The sequence below is a fragment of the Sinohyriopsis cumingii genome, chromosome 4 (assembly GCF_028554795.1).
Source record: "Sinohyriopsis cumingii isolate HCF-2022 chromosome 4, ASM2855479v2, whole genome shotgun sequence".
In the NCBI taxonomy this organism is placed as follows: domain Eukaryota; kingdom Metazoa; phylum Mollusca; class Bivalvia; order Unionida; family Unionidae; genus Sinohyriopsis; species Sinohyriopsis cumingii.
This window is the reverse complement of record NC_142964.1, coordinates 85,510,880-85,532,227: the sequence shown is the minus strand read 5'-3', so window position 1 is coordinate 85,532,227 and position 21,348 is coordinate 85,510,880. Positions and strand designations below refer to the sequence as shown.

Here is a 21,348-nt window from a genome sequence, read left to right as displayed (position 1 = left end):
GTGAGAATAGGGGAAATAAATATATACTGTGACTCTACATGTCTTGTATATTCACAGTGATATTCCATGGTCAAGGTCCCAACAAGAGATAATGCAAGTCATTGACCTGTTATTTTATCCTAGCTGTCACTTTTTAAACCCTATAGATATTTGGATGAAATTTTATCCTGTCCACATCTTATTGTACAGTAGTCTTGTTGCTAGCTCAAAGGTCAAGGTCTTTAGTTTGGAAACGGTATATAAAAAACATATGCCGTTTGTAGTACTCTTGTTCCTATTGAGTGTTGAGAAAATGTGTATGAGAGTAGTTGTAATTTAAATTGGTTGTTCTCGAAAGCTAGTTTTTACATTTTGCTATAAAGTTTTTGTTTCATGGTCATGTAATTATAGACTTGTAAGTTTTAAGTATTGTTGCTGTTATAATTACTTCAAAAAGGGGGTAGGAGGGATTTAATGACGAAATAAATGTAGGGTTTGGCATTGCATGATTTCCTTGCATTCAGTTTGAAATTTTTTAAATGGTAGTTCGGAAATTAGTGTGAATCCTGCATTTGCGGGGCCTACAATAGACCCAGTATATATTATTGAAGGAAATTTTAGATATGATGATAAAGAACAAAACATATAGAGCAGTCCATTATCAGGAACCTTGTAATAATGAATACATCAGTTGATGACCTTGAAGCTAAAAGTGCCTGGATTTAATATTGGTTTGATCAGTTGTGCAAAATTATAAGGAAGGTCCAAGGTCAAGCACACAATGACCACCTCGATAAGGGTTGGAAAATGTCAGAATGAATAAAACATATAGCAAAGTCAGACAAGTTTACATGGAAATAAAGAAGATAATATTGTAAGCCTGTCATATAGGCACATTGTCATGAAAGCCATCTGTCTTGAAAGACCACATTCTCAGCACATTTATTAATCAATTATATAGTGTTCTGACCTGATAACCTGGCTTGAGAGTCCATTTCTTCTTGGTATAAGGTGGTGTTCTATCAAGATAGATTTTACTGATTTTTTAAAGACAAAAGAGAGAAAAATTGAAGATCAAGGTGAGAGGGGTGAAGTTTATTCTGGATTGGCAAATTAATAGATAACGATGAACTTCTTTGATGAAGAATTTCTCATGCAGTCAGAAGAGTTGGTGATTTACATTGTAAGAGCTAAAATCAACTTGTAACACACACACACACACACACAGACATTATGTCAAATTTAATGGAAAGCCTCTTGGCAGTAATACCTTAAACATTGTTCCAACAATAATAATGATAATAATAATAATAATGATTTATTTAAAGAGCGTAACACAATTAGCTAAGAACTAATCTACCAGGGGCCCCGAGTGGCTGAGTGGTCTAAAGTGCTCTCCGTTATGGATCACTGCCATCTCACCTCTGTCTGCATGGGTTTGAGTCTTGGATAAGGCTAATGTGGGTATGTGAGAAAGCTTGCCAGTAGCTTCTCGTGGGTCAGTGGTTCTTTCCAGGGTTTTTCCGGGTTCTTCCTCCACCATTTATACTGGCTGCCATGTATATAGCCTATCATGTGCTGAAAAATGGCATTAAACCCAACAAAAACAACAACAACTAATCTACCATGAGGCCTTCATACAAAGGGATTTATTTATTTTAGCTGCATCTCTGATGCCACTGGATATATTGGGTTTGGAAGGAAATAGAGTGGGCATTTCTAATTTCAACTGGAATACTATTACAGAGGAAAGTTCCAGAGTATTGGAAACTTTTTAAAAAATACTTCCTTATGTGTTTTGGGAATTTTAAACTGTTTGGTAGACATAGTAGCCTTTACTGGAATAGTGATTGTAAATACTCATGAGCACTATTACTGGATATCCTGTACATTAATTTGGCTTTTCTCAGGTGGGTTCAGTCTTTAATAGATAATATTTTTTACTTACCAGCTAAATTTTCCTTGCTTTCTTTCTGGATTGATATTAGCTCAGATGCTCTTTTTGAAGATATGCCAGCTTTGCTATGCTTTTATCATTTGAATTACCCCATACTGTATTACAGTAGTCTAAATGGGGTTGTATGTAACTGTTATAAAATAGTTTTCTGTGCCTTTCAGGGAGAAAATATGTTATCCTATTGAGAAGCCATAATAGGTTATTATCTACCAAAACTCCAAGTAGTCTATCATGACAGACCATTTGCAAATTTTTATCCATGTCAAACATAGTTCATCACTATCAAGATTTGTCCTTTTTTGCCGTGTTGAGATAAGTAATATTTTTAGTTTTGCCAGTATTTACCACCATGCTATTGCATGTGCACCGGTTGTCCAGTTTGTTTAAGGCATTCTGTAAAGAAATTTCGAGTTCATGCTTTGTGTTTAGGATGTCTGATAATGTTGTGTCATCTGCATAGAGATCTGTAGATGATATTGAGACCCTTAGTAAAAGTGGTAGGTCACTGATAAATAAAAAAATAGTAATGAACCTAGAATTGAGCCTTGTGGTATTGTATATCTACAGTAATTGTTTCAGGTTTGGACAGAGTAATGAACCTAGAATTGAGCCTTGTGGTACTGTATATCTACAGTAATTGTTTCAGGTTTGGACAGAACATTATTTATATAAATATGTTGTGTTCTTTTACATAAGTATGAAGTAAACCATCTAACTGTGCTTTCATCACATTGGTAGATTGTCAGTTTCTTCAAAAAGATTTCATGATCCACCATGTCAAAAGATTTCCTGAAATCTACAAATACAGATCCTTTTATTCTACCTTGGTCGAGTGCTTGTTTCTGTCTAAAGCCTGACTCATTTGGGTGTAACAGCAAGTGTTTGGTTAAATATGAAATGAATGAGTCATGGACATGTTTTTCAATCAATTTTGACAAGTTTGGTAGTGTTGAGATTGCTCAGTAGTTATCAGCTGCCTGGTCAGCATCATCCTTAGAACCAGATTTGCAAATAGGATTTACTTTTGCAGTTTTCGTTAGTTTGGGGACAGATGAGGTTACAATATTTAAATTGATTATGAATGTTATACTATCTAAAATAGCAGAGGCAGAAGATTTAATGAGTCGTGGACCAATCTAATCAAGTCCTGTTGCTTTCTTGGTATCATGTTCACTGAGACACTTTTTAACAAAGATTTTTTGATACTGGTGGAAAGAGAAACATACCTCCTTAGAGATCTTGCTGCTGCAGAACTTTTTCATTTCATTAAAGTTGTTTTCTATCGCTGGTTCTTTTAATTTGTGGTGAAAAAATCATTAAAAACATTTTGCAGTGTCAGTGTCATCGGTTACTATGGTGTCATTTACCAGAAGTGAGTGGATTTTATTTGTCTGATCTTTGTGTGTTCCTCCAGTGAGTTCACTGAAGACTTTCCAAATAGGGTTTGTGTTGCTCATTTTATTTTCAAGCAATGATTGATAATGAATTTTTTTTAATAGCTTTTTTAATCATACTTGTTATTTTATGTCTGTCTACTTTATATTGTGCATGGTTTCCCATAGTCTTGTATTGGTCTTGTGTTTTCATAGCATCTAGGATTTCAGAAGTAAGCCAATTAGGTTGGATTTCATTCTTTACTCGATGTACTTTCAGTGGTGCATGCTTAGAGACCACATCCATAAATAAGTCAGTCCACTCCCTTAGAGCTTCATCTATGTCATCCAAATTTTGGATCATATTCCATGGAACTTTATATAGGTCATTGAGAAATTCGTCTTCATTAAAATTTTAGAATGACCTGTAAGTGATCGTTTGTGTGTATTTTTCTTATTTCTCTTGCATTTAACCTTTCTTGTGAAAAAAGTAGGATAGTGGTTGAGAAGGTCCTTATTTACATTGCCAAGTATATACGTTTCTTTCTCCTGTGCAAGAATATTTTCCATTTGTTTCAAAAATTTATCATTCCAAATGGCTTCGGAGGTAGGTGGCCTATAAATGAAACCAACTAGGAATGATTTTGCATTATTTTGAGAAATTACCACCCAGATACTCTCAATTTCATGGGATTCCAAGTCAAGTCGCCTTTCTGAATTTACATCTTCCCTAATGTATACAACAAGACTTCCCTTTGCTGTCTCTCTGTCCCTGCGTAATGGTTTATTGTAGCCTTGACAGTGAATTAGATTATCATTGTGGTTAGCATTTAATTTGGTTTCAGTGAGTCCTGAAACATGCATATTATTTTCCTTGGAAGACAACATTAACTTAATCTGGTCCATTTTCCCCACAATACCTTGTACATTTAAGTGACCTATGTTAAAACCTTTTGTATTTAGTTTCATATCAATTATATATATGTCGTCATGCAATGGGGTACTCAGTGAGATTGTCTCCATACTACTTTTATCATTCTGACATCCTATTTCCATATTTACATGTTCATATATATTAGCATCTTCAAGTCACATACAGACCCTGAAAATCCATTAACGTTTGCATTTACAATAGTGTTCATTGAATAGTTAGAGTCAAGAGTCTCACTATGTGCATTTAGATTTTTATAAATGAAGCACTGGCATTCTTCTCTTTGCCAGTTTCCTAGTATTTATAATACATTGATTGACAGAGTCTTTGTTTGTGTCCAGATTTATGGCATCTGAAGCACTCAATCTGTTTGCCATGATGGCATACCTGTGTCACATGCCCAGTTTCTCCACAGTAGAGACAGTACTCTTCATTATAGTGCCTGAAACTGAGGCATACATATTAATATTTCTCAGTAGTTAAGAGGTTCCTTTTCTACTTATATGAATTTTGTCTCTGTTGTAGAGGCTTAGGTTGACATCCAGTTTCTGAAGAAAGAAAGATGCGTATTGTGGAATGTGCTGTAGGTTGAAGTCGACTAATGCCTCTCCACCTTCAAATATGACCACTGTTACTAAAAAATGGAACAGCTGCCATTACTAAAAATGTTTCAAAGAATACTTTCTTCAAAATAATTTGAGCAAACTTGAGAGAAGGCATCATATTATAGAGAGCTCTCTAATGTTAATATCAGTAATACATTGCCTGTGGCAACTGCATATCACTTACTTGTCCAGACTGGAAATTGCCCTTATCTGTATAATAAGAATTCATCCTCCCATAAAGTTCCAGAAGTTGACCTTGCTTACTAATCCTCATCTTTTGTCCAGACTTGTCTTTGTTATTGGCTCTGTTGTAAACACTCTGCAGAATATTTTGTATTTTACTCACATCTTAGGGGCCCCGAGTGGTCTAAAGCACTCTCCATTACGGATCACTGCCATCTCACCTCTGTCTGCATGGGTTCGAGTCTCAGATTCGGCTAATGTGGGTATGTGAGAAAGCTTGCCAGTAGCTTCTCGTGGGTCGGTGGTTCTCTCCAGGGTCTTCCTCCACCATTAATGGTGGCTGCCATGTATCGTGTACTGAAAAATGTTGTTAAACCCTACAACAACAACAACAACAACTCACATCTTAGTATGTTTTATTTTTGTTGTATTTCTTGAGTGTTATACCCTCAGTCTATCACATATTCATTCATTTGAATTAAATCTAATGAGAATTCTAGGCATATGTTATGATTTTCAGAAGTGCCATGGAATGTCACCCTCTCCCAAGGAGTTTGGGTAATTCTATTGAGACTTAAATTTCATAGTTGAGAGGAGCAGACTTGAAATTAGATAAGTAAAATTAACTGTTTGTTTCCTTTTTGCATTTCTAAGCAAAAAGTCTGAACTATTCATCATCTGCATTTTGGAGGAAAGTATAGGTATACAAATTTACTCATTGTACAGCAATGCTCATTTTCCTTTTTAATGCAGACATACCAAATCTCTTGATTTAATTGGGAGTCTCTCTATTGTATCTAGAGAATCTGACAGTCCTGAGAAGGAGCAAAATTCTCCCAATTATAACGACATATCAAAGATGAATTTTTTTAAAGACTTGTTCCAGGTCAACAGGAAGTAACAAGCAATCTTTATATAGACAAATCGAAATATATCAGAGGTTTTTTGGGTCATATTTCTAATTTGTTCTGAGTCAATAAGAAGTTACAGGACAAACTTTGTATAAACAATTCAGATATCACAGGGGTGTTTTTATTTTGACAGGAAGTAACAGGACATCCTTCACAAAGACCAAGCAAAATATTTTGTTTTTTTAATATTTTAAGAGAAGTGCTTGTAAAGACAGAGAAAAAATGCTTTAAAAAATTCCAGTAATAATTCTTTTCCACATGTAGAACTGTGAATTTTTTAGTAAAAATTAGTACCCAGTGATCTTAATGATCGGTTACCCCAGTACCAATCAAAGGAAACCTGTATTAAATGTGTGCAAACCTGAACTACTTTGTTGTAGGTTGACGCTGGCAAGAATGGCATGCAAAAGTGTATTTTTTCAGTGGTCGAAATTTACAAGCTGCGGGGTATTTTGCAAGTCAGATCTGAATGAAGGGGTTTCTTGTCAGTTGAGTCAGCGCATTTTGGAAAAATAAAAAAGCTCATCTGGATCGATAGATAGGAATGTAGGAAAATTTACAACAAAACTGTAAAACATACTTGTATTATTGAGTGGAATATGTCACTGATAAATTAAGAATTTACAGTTTGTTCTAATTAAATCCACTAAAATCCACAAAGCTCAACATTTTAAATCTATTTATATGGTGTTGGGTCAGAAAATACTGGTACAGAAAAGGTCCAGGTTAAAAAGGACCAGTCAACTCCAGAAAGGCCAGTAACAGGTAAAAAAGGACCAGGAAGGAAAAGGCCAGGGTTGAAAAGGACAGCTTTAAAAGATTGTTCATAATAATAATAATTTGACAATTTCATAATTTTTGTGTCCTTGTTTTTAAATAAGCATCTTATTTTATTTTATTTTTTGAACTGCTCCTGAAGTTTATTATGTGATTGTTTTCATAGCCGTATTAGCAATCAGTAATCAGTCATTTGCCCAACATTTTCCAACACTTCTTTATCCTGTTTTCATTGTCACATTAATGACAACTTTTCTGCAATACCCATATCTATTCACTTCTTAGTCACTGACATTTTTTTGTTACATATATTGCTAAAACATTAAGCAGTAAGAAATGAGGCACAGGTCATTGAGGATTAACACCATGACTAGTAAACTACTGATAGCAAACAGGAGACCTGTGCAGAAATGTTTAATATGTCAGGAAAACCTGATAATCACAACTGAGACAGGAACACAAGTATCTGCATTCACAACTCTTTCTCATGCCTCCAGTTTCAACAGAGCTTGATGTGTCGTAATATTTTAAGTTTTTATAGCAATTACTGAGACACTCCTGACTGAACAACCCTTAGAGGAGATTATTGGTAAACTTTAAATATTAGATATTGGTTTGAAACCAGTATCTCCAGTGGCATTCTTGTTTAAAAAATAGTTATATGTTATAGCAAAGGTATCATTGATTTGCTTTACTTCAGATATTTTCATTCACGATTAGTAATTTGCTTTATTTGAACTCTCTCACATTCAGTAACTTGGATATTTATTTCTTTGTTCATTTTACGTAGAAAAAGTAGTAGCATGTAGCAGTTGTTGTTGTTGTTGTAGAATTTAATGCCATTTTTCAGCACATGATAGGCTATACATGGCGGCCAGTATTAATGGTGGAGGAAGAACCTGGGAAAACCCCAGAAAGAACCACCAACCCATGAGAAGCTACTGGCAAGCTTTCTCACATACCCACATTAGCCGAATCCGAGACTCGAACCCACGCAGACAGAGGTGAGATGGCAGTGATCCGTAATGGAGAGCGCTACTTGGCCACTCGGGGCCCCAGCATGTAGCAGTTAATTAAAGGATCACTTCATCTATGGATGTGCAATGATACAGAAACGCACAGTATTCATAGATATTTCACCATGAAAAGTAAGGATTTGATATTTATGTATTATTTATTTTTATTAGCATACATTATAGTAGTAATTAGTAATTTTTGGACTGGGCCTTTTAAGCACCTGTGCATTTTTGCCAGGGGCCTTTTTTGTTGAGGTCTGTTTTGACCCTGAACCATTTATATGATAAATCCGTGAATTCAATTATAGGTCATGTATTGGTATAAAAATAGTTAAGAATGATTCACAGTATCCCATAATATGTTAATTCCATATGTTTTAGAAAATCAGTAATGAAAGTTAAGTCCACATTTTTTTAGTTCACAGTATCCGATAAATGTCACTATATGATGATGTGATGTCGTCCGGTACAAAGTCCAAGAATTCATCCTAATTTTCTGATAAAGTTCTGAAATTCTCCGTAGTTCTCTAGTAAATTGTAATGGTCTAGTCATCATAAATATCTTCTGACTCCCTGGCCTCACTGTAATATGTTAAATGTTTATGTAGAGACTGAGCTTCGGTTGTATACCTAACACTTTGATAATACAGTGTGAGAAATATATTAAAGGTTGCAACTGACCACATGTCAGTTGTGCTGCAAGATCAAATAATGGCCCTCTGTTTATTGCCACTAAACAAGTATCACTCATGGCTCAGTTAAAGGGTTTTAATATGGGAAAATAGATAAGAGATTAAGGGCAAATATTTACAGGAAGAGGCAGAACACTACTTGGCACTGAGCAAGTACATGTCTTATATTTGCAGTTCATCAAAAGGATTGTCAGCTTGAAAACAAATGGAGTGAAGTGATGCCTTTACAAGCCAAGGGCTTATGGGGCCATGTGTACTATTAGAAAACTTGTATACAGTAAATGGGTACTCTAAGGCTCATTTTGTTACCTCAATTATTATTAATTGGCGGGTACCTGAGTACCCTGGTGCACGTTCACATCTCTGTCAGTCAGATGGAAAGAAAAACATTTTGTGTAAATTTAATTCTGCATGGACAGTGCAGTGTAAGCATATAAAGATGATCAATATGCAGTTTTCAACTCTGGATTATTTCACGGAAGAAAAAATGATGTTGAAAAGCACTGCACGAATTCCACTCATATAACTAATGATAAAATGGCTGGGTCAGTGCCAATACTCGCCACATTATTTTCAGCAAGAGATGATAGTTTATGTGAGTATGTTTTGATTTTTATGTAGCTTTAATAATTTTAATCATATCGCTATGATGTTTGCAGTGTGGCAATTTATAGTGATGTTTAGCACTGGGGCATCATGCTGCAGACATGTGGCATCATGTCTGACTCAGTCACATTATCCTGATACCAGGTCAACCAGTCGTAATACTGACCTCTTAATGCTGAGTGCCAAGCGAGGCAGCTGTTAGTACCATTTTTATAAGTGTTTGGTATGACTCGGCCTGGGTTCAAATGCGCGACCTCCCACATTCGAGTTGGACAGCAGACACTCTAACCACTTAGGCCACTGGAGCTGTCAGATGGTAGTTTAAACTATATATATAATAAGATTATTAATTTCTTAAACAGGAAAACTTTTAAAAAATGATATCATTAAAAGATTATAATGGTTGGGGGAAAGCATGTGAGATAATGCCATTTTACAACCCAGTCTCCCACTTTAAAAGACCAACAATCTCACTTTCATTACCATATAAGTTGACGTGTTTATGGCATTACTAGGTGATATGCATATTACCCAATTACCAGTAGATCATTTCCAGGCTCAGATCTCCACTTCGGAAATGGTAGGAAAATATTTCATGATCAGAGTAAAAGTTAACTAGCATACATGATGTTCACAGACACTCACAGGTTATGCAGTAACATCTGAAGGAAAGTCAGCATCAGTTTTATTAATATGACTGCATAGGGTGTAAGTGATAAATATTTAGTATAACCAACTGGATTATGATGAGAATAAATGTGTATGTTTAAGTTTTAGTGAAATTTTAAATAAAGCAGAAGGAATTGAATAAAAGAATGAATAGTTATCATATCAAGTTTCACATCATGGAGTAGGATATTGAAAAACATAAAAACATCATTGCGAAATGAAAAGATAAGGATCATGGGTGTTAGGAAATCTGTGTCAGTTTTGGGAAATTGATCATGATTCTGCAAAAATGCTTTGTCAGCATTTTTATACAGCTTTGATCGATAGTGTTTGCTCCTAAAAGGTAATGATTAACTATATGTTGAGTAAGGTAAATGTGGACATCGATGTATCATTTTGGTACATGTGTGTGCACTTGCACACACACATGCATGCAGGCATGCACACACACAAGTAAGAAGGTATGAAATGATTCTTGGTGAATAACGTAGTGCAGCTATTGTAGTAACATTTGGGAGGTGGACTAGAAAGTGTTTTCATGTGCATTGCTTATATTTGCAGCACCAGTTATCACTTTTCATGACTTGAGTGATTTATTTTATAGTGTTCCCCATCATTTAACCTTTATTGTCAGCTGGACAAGCTAGGGTCAGTGGTCAAAATTAGACTGAAACCAGAAGGTAAAGGTTTATTCCTTAATAGGTCATTATACTGTGTTAGCAAAAGGTGTATTGTGTAATACTTGGTTGAATTCTGTATTATCACAGTAACATGTGTATAATGTCCTTCCATCTATTACAAGCATTAGATTAGGGCAATGCTGTTCATTGGCAGTCATGCACCAGTAGAATAAATAACCTAGACACTGATATCCTGGTGTAGTGTCTGATGCCAGAATACTATTTCAGAAGGGGACCCAGGTATCCAAGAGGTCTTAAAGGCATTGACATTTACAGATCACTGAGCATATCTCACCTCTGATTGGTTTTTAGTCTTGGTTCATCTGCAGCTATTGTTGGTATATGAAAACGCTTACCAGTAGCTTCGTTTGGGTGCTTGCTTTTACTCGGATCTTCTCAGGTAATTATGTTCTTCAAATGTACTGACCACCATATGTAGCCTATTATATCCACAAAGCCACAAACCAACTACCGGTACTTCAGAATTGATATATCTGCTCTAACATTGACTGTGAGATTAGTAGTTTTTGAATGTCTGTTTTAATAGCAGTAATATAATACCTGTCATGATTGCCTTGCTTGGATATAATTACCCTCATTGAAATTTCATCCTCCCATTTTGATAGAACATTTTAAAAAGTGTAGGACAGAAAGAACACAAATCCATATGCAGCTGTCCTCTATTTTATGTTATTGCCATTATTAATCTGTCAAGGGTCAGATTGCTCAGGGAGCAATTGCCTTTTTCTCTTGTCCAAGACACATTCTGGTATTCAGATCTGTTTTTTATATCATTAGACTTATAATAGTCTCATTCTTTTATATTTTTATTATCTTTCCTGTGTGATTTGACAAATTATTGTGCTGTTTTTCTGCAGTATCCTTCCTGTTATACTCTTTCCTTTCGCAATATGGTAGGTAATAACTATTCCTATTAGCATCAAAATTTTGTCACCCCATATAATAATTATTTTTGGACATTTCTGCAATTTTTGGATAACTATTGGTATCCTCCTCACATTTGGAATTTTGGTGACCTTTTGTCAACCAATGTATCTACACTGTTTATAGTTTTGAATGTTAAATTGACTGATATTATATGATGATTCTCTCATAGGTCTCACACCATTCATTGTCATAAGTATTATTTTAGAGGTCTCACACTACTCATTGTCTTCAATATTGTGTTTAACCCTTTACCTTGCAGAAGTCCTATTGGATGCCTCTGCTGCATTCCATTGGAAGCACTTTTTGATGCCTTGATCCAGTTTGCAGACAAGTGCATTTAGATGCCTGTGCACCAGCTGTGTAGAAGCAGGTTTTGATACCTACACTAAACATCTGTCATTTTTTGAGCTGGTTTTCATATTGCCATCTTCATGGTTGTTATTTAAGATACAGTAGAACCTGTCTTGAAAGACCTCCTCTCTTGCCAAAAAATAATGGTTTTTCAAGACAGGTGGTCTCTCATCACAGGTCATAACACTATATAATGAACATGTCCATGCATCGATAATGTGGTCTCTCATGGCAGTGGTCTTTCTAGACAGATTTTGCTGTATAATTGTGTGTGTATGTGTGATTTGGATTTTTAATGTAGCTTTTAACAATTTTTCAGTCATATCGCTACAATGTCTGCAGTGTGACAGCTATAGTGATGTTTAGCACTGGGGCATCATACCGCAGACATGCAGCATGATGTCTCACCCAGTCACATTATCCTGACACCAGGCTGACCAGTCCTAACACTAACCTGTTAATGCTGAGCACCAAGCGAGGCAGCTCTTGGTCCCATTTTTGTAAGTCTTTGGTATGACTTGGTCAGGGATTGAACCCACGACCTCCCGCAGCCGAGGCACACTCTCTAACCACAAGGCCACTGGCACGGTATTTCCTGTATAATTGTAATCTGCTGTTGCAAGTAACTGTATTAGATTTTCTCTTATCACATAGTACACTTTGCCTATAGTGTGTGCAGTTTAATATTTTTGATATTATACATGTGAACATATCACTTTATGTGATTCTGATTGGTCCAAATAACGCCATGAAATTATTGTGCAGCATTCTCTTTACTGATTGGCTGCGATCATGGGAAAACTTTTTTGACCCAGCCTTCTGGAAATTTTTGTTTTTAATGAACATTTTTGGCCACCATTTTTTGATTCGACTCGCAAAAGGGAATTGGGAAAAATTGGTCTCATCTGTTTCAATATTGTTAATTTACCCCCCACAGGGGTTTGTTATGTCATGTATAACTTCAGCATCAATAGTATTGGAGAACAAATTCATGTGACTTTAGATATTGTGAAATTATTAAAGTAAAGTTGAACATTTTTGGTAAGTTTATTAGTTTTCCAAATGATTATTTTGGTTTATTTTATGATCATAAGTTGCACCAGGAACAGTTTCTTGAGTGTAAAATGTGTTTTTGGCTGGGGGACTTCGGCACCCTGGATCCCTGGATGACCAAAATCATGTCTGGAAGTGGCTTTTCCTGCTTATTATGGGTTCCACTAATATCTCTGCATCCACCATTTGCAGGTGGATTGTCCTTGCTATCAAGAGAGCTTATCAGTCCCTCACCTTTTCATTCTTCTAACACCTGTAATGGTGCAGAATTTTGTAGATAATTTTGCTGTACATTCTGTCATGGACAGCATGACATATAACCATTAAGATTGACGTATAGGCTGGGCTTGCTCATACGAATTGTGAGAAGTAAATTATCTGCCATAAATGATTTGTATCATAAATGCTGAGAACTGATTTCTCTCTGTCTAATAATGTATGTAAACAAATCCCTTATCAGCAAGGTACATAGGACATGGAGTGAAGTCCATTAATTCTTTTGTGTAATTAAGTTGAGAATTCTTTTCAACTGATAATCGATGGTGTTTGCATTAGGAACTTGTGTTGGCTGACATAGCTAGTAATTTACAGTCCACATCAGGGTGAAATGGTTTATCTAAGAGGTCTGATTATGTTATGGTTAGTAGGAATGTGAGTAGCTGTTAGAAAAGACATAAATTCATTTTAATAGAATTGTGTATCAGTATCAAGTTGTGAACTGACCATAGCTTAATTCTGTTGAATTACTATAAGATGGTATCTGGCATAAAGAGAGTGGGAATGTTGTTTGATCCCAGGAGATAAAAAGAACCTGACATGTATTTAGGTTGGTTATTATATTTTATTTGAAGGATAAATATCTCCGTACCTGTACTGCACAGTAGAAAAGAATGTAGTATACAAACAAGAGCCAAAGTTACCACAGAGCCATAAACAACCTTTTTCTGTAGAGAGGGAGAGAAGGAAAAAAAATATGGCAATGCCAGCCTATCACCAACAGTGATTTAGAAAAGACTGGAAGCAACCAGGTAATGCTGACATGCGGACTATTTGAGTTTGATTTGTCACTCAATGGTTCTGTTAGTGTAACAGAGCGGCTGATAAATTTCACATCAATTTTGTAACTCTGTTTTTAAGATAAAGTGAATTATTAAAATGTGATGTTCAATTTCATTTTCCACAATTGATTAAATTGTTATATATTACATACGGAAGCTTGTGTTGTTCTATTCTATATCTCTGCTCAGATCTCTACTATTCCATCAGTTAATTTCATATTTTTATTGTTTACTGGATCTGGGCAATAATGTAGTGTCGATCATCTCTTAGATAATGATAAACAAAGCACCATAAGGAGAGGGGATCACACTCATCGTCACCACCTCTAACAACACTCATGAAGTTAAGGCTGTTGCTACGTGTACTTCCTGGGCATATTTTTCTCAGTTGTCATTGGAGGATGTTATGAGAATCATGTGTTTGGTGGTCACATGCTACTTTCTCCTTCTCCAGCCATCAGTCTTTGATGTACCACAGTGAAAGTATTTTTTTGTTGAGCCCAATAGTTACAGCACAAAAAGTGTCCCAATCTGGTACAAACTTATAGTAGTGGATACTCCTATTATAAGGGTTAGTATATCATATTTTATACCAGAGTTTGCGGCCTTTAGCCTCCCTTCTAACTGGAAAACTCAGCAGTCAGTAGTTACAGGCGTTTTACTACTCCTGTTAAAATGTAGTTTGGTGGGGAATAAAACTAATTTTATGATGTCATGCTAACTGTTATTATTCCAAGATTCTTGCGTATCTGCTGACTCCAATGTCTGACCACATTCCAAGATAAAGAGGACATGGGCCTTTGACATGGGATTCAGACTGGGGTCTGTGTTCTTTCTGCTCCAGACTTTCTGGAATGTTCTTTCTAATGGAAGGATGAAATTTTCAAATGTAAATATAGGTGCATGTAATTCTGTCCCAGGTAAGGTAAGCAAGGCAATAGTGACAGGTGATGTTGCATAATTCAAAATAGCCCCTTCTCCCAGTAGCAGTGAGATTGCTACTTATGAATGCTGTTTTATACAGATATGTATGTTAGTACTAATTTTATGAAGACTGTTTGTGATTGGTTACTTTATGCAGGTATGCATAGTAACACTGGTTGTATGATTTCTACTTATAAATGACTGTTTTATACAGGTATGTATGGTAACACTGAATGTAAGAAGACTATTTGCGATTGGTTACTATATACTGGTATGTATAGTAACACTGATTGTATGATTTCTACTTATGAAAGACTTTTTTTACAGGTATGTTTGGTAACTCTGATTGTAAGGATACTGATTACTATTGGTTGCTATTTACAGGCATGTACTGTAATACTAAGATTTCTACTTATGAATGGCTGTTTTATATAGGTATGTATGGTAAAACAATGGGATTACTACTTCTGAATGGCTGTTTTCAGCTAGTTTTGTGGCCCCATTTCTGATTTATTGCACCTGATGCAGCTAAGCAAACAGAGGGAGACTGACACCTTGACACTGCAAACATGTCAATTTTATACCTGTACTTGCTTGTGGTATTGATCAATGGCCTAGCTTGGGCATACACATACTCGTTTCCATACAGAAGACAGATTTAAAGCTATGAGAGAGACTGTTAAGCTTGAGTAGCAGAGAAAATAATCCAAGTGCAATGTTTTGAATTTCTTGGATGTCCACTAATCCCTGCCTAATAAAGTTCTTGTTGTATTGGCTGTTAATGTAAATAATATATCCAGGACTCACTTGTAATGAATTATTTAAAACAATAAAAAGATTGAATAGAATATGAAAAGTCTATATCTTACAGCAGATGCACAATACATTCATGTAATATAAAAGTCTTCATTTCTTTTAGATGAAAATCTTGATGACTTTTGACATATCTGAAGGTTATCATGTTATTTAATTATTTCACCCAAGACCTGTATGGTTTAATTTTGTAATTTGTAGACTTCCCAAAAAAAGTTTACAGAGATAATATTGAATTTGTATTTTGCTATTCATGCTATTTTCATATTTTACTCAGTATTATATTAGTCATATTGTGTTGGATGTTGTTTTTTTGTATTTTAAATGTGTTTCTATAATTCTTTGTCAGAGAGGAAATCTAACAATAGCCAAACAATATAACCTGTGTAGTTTGACATGTTACTTTAGTGCTGACAGATGGGACAGGAAGAATCAAGTGCATTTACACCTCAAAACCCAATGATTAACACAATGACTTGCTCATCCTGTTATATCTACCATCATAGACTATTAAAATGTAATTAATCTGTGAATTTAGATGCCAGTAAACGAAAACACAATATTTCACTGAAAATTTTCATTAATTGCACTTCCTTTCTTTTGCTTGGATTTTCTCATCTGTCCATCTCAGACATTTACAATGTTGATTAAATCTTAAATCGTTCTTGGAACTGTTTTTGAATTATGAAGAACTTGTGCATATAGAAGATGATTGTGAAGATGGAATCATTTGGTTACATGCTGCAACAATCTGTGGACAATATTAAATAAATTTTAAAATGAAAAAAGAATAATACCAGTGAGTACTGTACTTATGATAATTGCGTTCACAAGCTTTGATATCATTTTTAAGTAGGTAAAATGTCTGGTCACAACAAATATCCTTTCATGAGCTTCTAAAAATGATGCTCAGTGCTTTCCAGAGTTTGCTACATAATTTACTTGTTCAACTATATATTTTAATCAAGTTAAACTATTTGAATGTTTGTCTGTATGTCTGTGTCTAACTGTAAAGATGTTCACACAAAATGTCTTATGTTAAGGTTTGACCTTTCTTTTCACTATGGGATGCACAGCATTAACAAATGCTAAATACAAAAATGAAAAGAAGAGATAAAACCTCAAGAATTCATCTTAACTGGCCCAAAGAAACCTGTTCTCTTTGTGTAAAATACAAAGTGCTACTTCTGTCTGTGTGGGTTAGAGTCTCGGGGTTCAGCCAATGTGGGTATGTGAGAAAGTTTGCCAGTAGCTTCTCGTGGGTTGGTGGTGCTTTCTGGGGTTTTCCTGGGTTCTTCCTCCACCATTTATACTGGCTGCCATATATGTTCTATCATGTGCTGAAAAATGGCGTTAAACCTTACAACTACAAAGTGATACTAAGTAGATTGTCAGTGAAATATTTTTCAAGATCTGAAAAGTTTTTTCCCACATTTTATACAGTTAGCCTCATTATGACAGTGCTTTTAGAAGTCAGATGCATAGATGCTTATGTTACCTTTCAATAAATATGGTTAACAACTCTCTCTCTCAAAACAGAAGTTACACTAAATAAATGAAATATTTAGAGATTCAGCATTTGTTCAATTAAAACCATCCAAGACAAACTGCTGTTTACTCTTTATGTGTGAGTGTGAATAAACAGAAATATAAGTATGTCATAGTGAACAAGATATTAAACCATATTTTTGTACCAGCATTTTTTAATTCAATTCAAACCATTATGATGGTGCATTTAGAAATCATTTGTTACATATACATCTATTACCCTACTTAGAAAAGTGGCTAGCAGCTCTCTAATATACATTACTTCTTTATCTTGAAACAAAGTCATGTTCTAACAAGTACTGGTGTGATTGTTTGGCTGTTGTTTCAAATTAAAGATAATATTAAATAAAAGAAAAACTTTTCTGGTTGTAACTAATTGGCCCGTCAGCATTTTTTTTTTTACCACCCACTACTATGTGCATTATGTAAAAGATTAGGACATTTACCATATTATTTACAGTGCTATAACTGTTTCATATTCAGTGGTCTGTTTCAGTGACTTTAATCTTTGTTTTGTTCTTTAAATTCAAGTCCATTTTGTTCATTATGGACATTTCAGTCATTTGATACTGTTTTATTGGCGAAAACTTTTTATTTCTCAGAAACAGTGATAAAGCTTTAGTGTAATGACATGGTGGTATGATAGCAGCTTAAATGACAATAAAGCAATATTTGCTTCACATTTGGATGCAAAGTTTTGCAGTATATGTCATGTAAATTGGAAGAACACAACAAATGACGGATCTGTATCAGGTTAAAATAAACTTTTATCACACTCTCATTCCTAAATTGAGAAATATTAAACACATTTAATTTGTAAAAACTGTGGTTATAAATATATTTCCTACATGTGCTTAGTAGTGTCTGCTTAATATAGTAGTTTTATGTTAAGTCTAAAAATGTCTAGTGCTCTGGCGTCTCCGTTTGGGTGAATTGTGTTGCATATTTGTACATTTAATGTCTGTTTGGGGGAAGTGCATTACATATTTGTACATTAGTGTCTGTTAGGGGCAAATGCATTACATATTTGTACATTAGTGTCCGTTTGGGGGAAATGTGTTCTATATATTTACATTTAGTGTCTGCAGAAATGTGTTCCATATTTGTAGTTTTAGTGTCCATTTGTAGGAAATGCATTACATATTTGTACATTTAGTGTCTGTTTGGGGGAAATGTGTTCCATATTTGTACCCTTAGTTTCAGGGGGAAATGCTTTCCATATTTGTACATTTAGTGTCTGTTTGGGGGAACTGTGTTCCATATTAGTACATTTAGTGTCTGTTTGGGGAAATGTGTTCAATATTTGTTTATTAGTATCTGTTTGTAGGAAATGCATTACATATTTATATGGGGCCCTGAGTGGCCAAGTGGTCTAAAGCGCTCTTCATTATGGATCACTGCCATCTCACCTCTGTCTGCGGCGGTTCGAGTCTAAGATTCAGCCAATGTGGGCATGTGAGAAAGCTTGCCAGTAGCTTCTCGTGGGTCGGTGGTTCTTTCCGGGGTTTTCCGGGTTCTTCCTCCACCATTAATACTGGCCGCCATGTATAGCCTATTGTGCTGAAAAATGGCGTTAAACCCCACAACAACAACAACATATTTATACATTAGTGTCCATTTGGGGGAAATGTGTTCCATATTTTTACATTTAGTGCCTGTTTGGGGGAAATCTGTTCCATATTTGTACATTTAATGTCTGTTTAAGGGAAATGTGCTCCATATTTGTACATTAGTGTCTGTTTGCGGGAAATGCATTACATATTTATACATTAGTGTCCATTTGGGGGGAAATGTATTCCATATTTGTACATTTAGTGTCTGTTTATGGGAAATGTGTTCCATATTTGTACATTTAGTGTCTGTTTGGGGGAAATGTGCTCCATATTTGTACATTTAGTGTCTTTGTAGGAAATGTATTCCATATTTGTACATTTAGTGTCTGCAGGAAATGCATTACATATTTGTACATTTGTGTCTGTTTGGGGGAAATGTATTCCATATTTGTACATTTAGTGTCTGTTCGGGGGGAAATGTGTTCCATATTTATACATTTAGTGTCTGTAGGAAATACATTCCATATATGTACATTTAATGTTTCTATGGTGGAAATGTGTTCCATATTTGTATATTTAGTGTCTGTCTCTAGGAAATGTGTTCCATATTTGTACATTTAGTTTCTGTATGTAGGAAATGCATTACATATTTGTACATTAGTGTCTGTCTGGGGGAAATGTGTTACATATTTGTACAATGTGGAAAGTTGCAGTGACCACTGGGCTAGGTCCATGATGGACACAGCATGGACTGATTAAATGTCCTTAATGTCAATGTGTATTTTCTGAAATTCATAAATGTATTTACTGTATACATATATGGTAGGTAACACTGATACAGAGATTAATACTTGTAAATGGATGTTGTTTACAGGTATACTTCGTAAACACTTTTAGTGAAATACTGCTTCTGACTGGCTGCTAGATATGGGTAAATATGGTAAAATTGATACTTGGAGTATGAATGCTAACACTGATAGTGAGATTAAGACTTAAGGGCTGTTTCATATGGTAACACAGATAGTGAGATTGCCTCTTGATTGTATATCATGCAGATGCAGATTTAATACATGATAACCTATTACTTTATTGTTTGGCAGCATGTAACTTCCGTCAACAGTGTCTGTGTTTTCTGTTCAAATATAGTGGACTACTGTAATTTATCCCCACCCCCTCGCCAAAAAATAAGTCATAATAATAGAGAAGATAATTCTTCTTAAGGTTCTTTCATTTTAGCTGATTGCCTTAAAGGATTTATTTTGTACTCATCAGACAGAAAGGTTGTCAGGTTGAAACAAAACTTCCAGAAATTAATAAAACCCGTTGTCATCGACCTTCTACTTTACACATCATTATGTTGTTGCATCTACCTGTGATGTTTGCACGCATTGGGGTGGGGTTCTTCCAATATATATTAATTAAATTATGATGAAAGTTCCACCCTGGCTTGTAGGGTTAGGAAGTTAAATTAGTGATGAGGTAGATTTACAGCTCTGAGCCCCCAGTCAGCAATGCTGACGGTTAAATTATAGAGAACACAAAGATGAATTCAATTAATAACAATTTAATAAATTCGATAATTTAAAACGATAACTCTCAATCACCCGTCTTTCCCTCAACCAAGTGACAGCCTAATTCATCCCGTGATTTACAGTGTGAGTTCGATTTTCCCCCTGTCCTTGCGTCTACTCATCTCTTTCTTTCCTGCTAATTCCTTCCTTCCTTCTGTTCCTCCAACACCTCCATCGACTCCATTTCCCTCTCTACTATCTCCTCCTCCAATTTCGCTCCCAGACTTCAACTTCTCCTGACTTCTCTGCTTTCTTCTCCTTTCCTCCGTCTCTCTATCTGAGACTATGGGACCAAACTGTAACTGGTCTGTCCCTCAAAGCTTCCTGTGAAAAACCACAGGGCGTTAACATATGCTTTATCGACTCTCACCTCACACTAGATCAACAATTAACCATCGGATAAGGCTATCATGGTTTCTGTCACGTATGTGTACACATCGAAATTCCCACACACTTCTTGCAGGGTAAACAATGGCGTAATAACACAGTATCACCGAATTGTCATACAGACATCAATACATTGCGTCACGTCAATATATACACATATATATTTAATCTCATTGTACTACAATCTGACAACAGTCAGATGCATGTCTGTACACTACACAAATATTCAACAATGGCAAAATTTATAATCACATGAACATATGTGTTAGTCTACTATAAAATACCCGTATAGCGAATTACAATATTAACTCTTATGATGGCTAGCAAGCTATATAATTCTTTACAAATATCAACTCATTTCACCAAAATATGCAAACATATTAACACCACAAAGCAATTCTTCGTACTACGATTCTAGTAATAATAAAGTATACATACAACCTACAATTAAAATGCAGTTGCAAAGACTGAACAACTAGCTGACTGACCTTATTTGAAGCTGTCCGTACTTAGAATTTCCTGTTCTAAGATTTTCCCGCCATTAACGAATGACTATTCGGAGTTATGCTAACCTCCTCTGGGTAATTTCTCTTAGCGAACTAATTCTTGCCGAAAGATGCGGAGATATTCTACCCAAATCAGGGTCTCTCTCCCTATCATGATTCTGATTGGGTGGCGCTGTGACCCTGTCCAATCATCTTAGCGGCCAGTTCAACCTGGCTGGCTGTCTGCAGGGAAAAGAAGTTAAGACACTCCCACTTCT

General features: G+C 35.4%; 1 protein-coding gene across 10 annotated transcripts in view; it reads left to right on the top strand.

Moving 5' to 3' along the window:
* The window catches only part of LOC149801587 (tumor necrosis factor alpha-induced protein 8-like), an 83,858-nt gene that overhangs the window by 26,398 nt on the left and 36,112 nt on the right, over positions 1-21,348 (top strand). The gene's annotated exons all lie outside the window — the stretch shown is intronic.